The sequence below is a fragment of the Silene latifolia genome, chromosome Y (genome assembly GCF_048544455.1).
Source record: "Silene latifolia isolate original U9 population chromosome Y, ASM4854445v1, whole genome shotgun sequence".
Taxonomy (NCBI): Eukaryota; Viridiplantae; Streptophyta; class Magnoliopsida; order Caryophyllales; family Caryophyllaceae; genus Silene; species Silene latifolia.
Genome location: NC_133538.1, coordinates 479,961,186 through 479,963,862, shown reverse-complemented (window position 1 = coordinate 479,963,862; position 2,677 = coordinate 479,961,186). Strand labels below are relative to the sequence as shown.

General features: G+C 40.6%; 1 non-coding gene across 1 annotated transcript; it reads left to right on the top strand.

The window, feature by feature from the left end:
* The first annotated feature begins 1,151 nt into the window (after window positions 1-1,151).
* LOC141635336 (small nucleolar RNA R71) lies at window positions 1,152-1,258 on the top strand. Its single transcript, XR_012540032.1, has one exon. It is a non-coding gene; the product is annotated as a small nucleolar RNA R71 (small nucleolar RNA).
* Window positions 1,259-2,677: the final 1,419 nt, after the last annotated feature.

Here is a 2,677-nt window from a genome sequence, read left to right as displayed (position 1 = left end):
AGGAACGGTTACCTGGAGATTCTTCAAAACTTCCATGAATTTACCGAATTGAGAATTCTTTTGATGCTTTGCCAATCTATGAGGGAATGGCACTTTGACTTTTTCCGGAATCTTTGCTTCAACATCTTTCTTTGGAGGAGCATCCTCCAGTTCCTTGACTTTCTCAACAACAAGTGGATCATCCACTTTCTTGGAAATTTCTTCATTTTCCTATCATTTGGAGAGATCTCCAACTCAACAAGCACTTCCTCATATTCTTTGGGCATGGATGGCCCATCATATTTTGTACCACTTCTTAAGGAGATAGCATTAAGGGTAGCATGTTGTTGCTCACCTTGAGGGGGTAGTTGACCCGATTTCCTTGAGGAGCTAGATGAGTCCAATTGAGCCATTTGTTGCTCCAACATCTTAATTGCAGCATTTTGAGCTTGCTCATTCTTTTGGATTTGAGCCAACAATTCCTTTTGCATACGGACTATCAAGCCCTCAAGCGTACCTCATTATTGGTTGTTTTGTGGGCATTTTGTGGTGGAGGTTGATTTTGTTGGAAATTGTTTTGTGGGGGCCTTTGTTGATTTTGATAACCCGGTGGAGGGACATATTTTTGATGTTGAGGGACATAGGCATTTTGTTGTGGTGGGGGTTGTGGTTGAGGATTTAGAACATTGTTGCTTCTATAAGACATATTCGGGTGAAATATTGAATTTGGGTTATATGTGTTTGAGAATGTACCCTGTGGATAAGCATTTTGTCTTAAAGCTAGAAAGACATTTACCTCTTCAATAGGAGCTTGGAAATGAGCGGCATAATGACCTGCACCTCCGCAACCATCACATATAACGATTTGGCTTGTTGAAGATATAGCATTGACTTGTTGAATGGAATCTCTAGCATCCCTTTCTGCCAATAGTTGTTGGAGCAAAGAAATTTGAGCTACCAAAACGGAGTTGTTGGAGGATTCTTCTTTACCTATGGATGGCACAACTCGGGAATTGACATATTGTGCATCATGGATTGCCATAGATTCGATCGTGGCTTGAGCAAGGTCGGTGTCAATTTGATCAAACCGCCCATTGTTGGCGGAATCAAGAATCCTTCAGGACTCGGCACAACATCCATTGTAGAATGTTATTGCTAGAAACCAATCATCTAGCCCATGATGTGGCCATTGTCTTTGAAGCTCTTTGTACCTCTCACAAGCCTCATATAAGCTCTCAAGAGCTTATTGACGGAATTCGGTAATTTGGCTCCTCAAAGTTTGAGTTTTCTCCGGTGGAGAAAACTTTTGATAGAAGGCTAGAGCCAATGTCTCCCAATTTGTGATTCCCATGGCGGTGCGGTCAAGGCTAGTGATCCAAAGCTTGGCCTTGTCCTTCAAAGAGAAAGGGAAAAGTATTTCCCTTATTTGGGCTTGAGTGACACCCGTTTGACGGATCATGGAGTAATAGTCACAAAAGTTTTGCACATGCAAATTGGGATCCTCCAAAGGACTTCCCCCAAATTGCTTCCTCTCCACAAGGCTAGTGAAAGCCGGTTTGATCTCGAAGTCCGGCGCGGTGATTTGAGTGGTTGTGATACCGGCCGGAAGCATGGCCGCGTAGGGCTTTGAGTGATCGGAAAGTTTCACCATCTTTTTGGTAGTAGCTATTGGTGGGGATGGAGATGATGAACTTGAAACCTCCTCCTCTTCAAGGGCTTCTAGATCGTCTAAATAAGATTTTCTAGCACTTTCGGCTTGTATGGGAGAAGAGGTCTCTTTTACTTCCTTCCAAAACCGTCGCCTTCTCCTAAAGGTTTTCTCGGGATCAGAATCCGGTGAAAGCAATTCTCCCTTGCGCGAGGACCTGGGCATAAGACAACAATTTCTAGAGAAGTGATAAGTAACGGTCTCAAGGAACAAGTATTCCCCAAGACAAAGGAAAACAAGATAAAAATCGACAATTCAAAATGAAATAAAACCGTTTCCCCGGCAACGGCGCCAAAATTTGATAGGCTTATCGCTTACCTATGCAAAGATAATTTCCCTAGACACAAATTAATGTAGTAATAGGGGTCGAAAACAAGGAAACGGGAATTACGTCGTGAATTGCTATGGGTAGATTCTTATCAAGGTCGATTTTGATTTTAATTTGATTGGTTTGTTTGATGATTAATAAAAGTTATGATGTAAGTTATATAATTAAAAGGGAGTCCAAAAGGGTTCGGGTCACACAAGCAAAGGTAAACATATGATTATGATAAGTTCGGGACTAATAATTTTGTTAATTGTTTAGGCTTAGAGATACCCACCTTACGGCATTAGTATCAACCATAGACCGGGTCCTAGAGAAACTCTCGTCCATGACTAGGTCGTCCTACCACACATGCTTAGTCTAATTCAATTTCGTGCCTCTCGACTTTAGAACGAATGAACAAACTTAATCTACGATTACGGCCGATAACCAAAGATTAAACGTAACAATGCAAACATGTGATGGAAACAATTGAACAATATTATTATCAACCTATTTAAACATGTTATATATTTGATTTTGCCTCGCTCCCCTAGCCTTTAGACGAAGAAATTTAGCTACTCATATTAAAATGCAAATTGCAAACTAAATTATAAGAAATGCTAAACATGGTTGTATGATTTATATGGATTAGATGATATAACATGTAAAAGGAAAAATGCTAA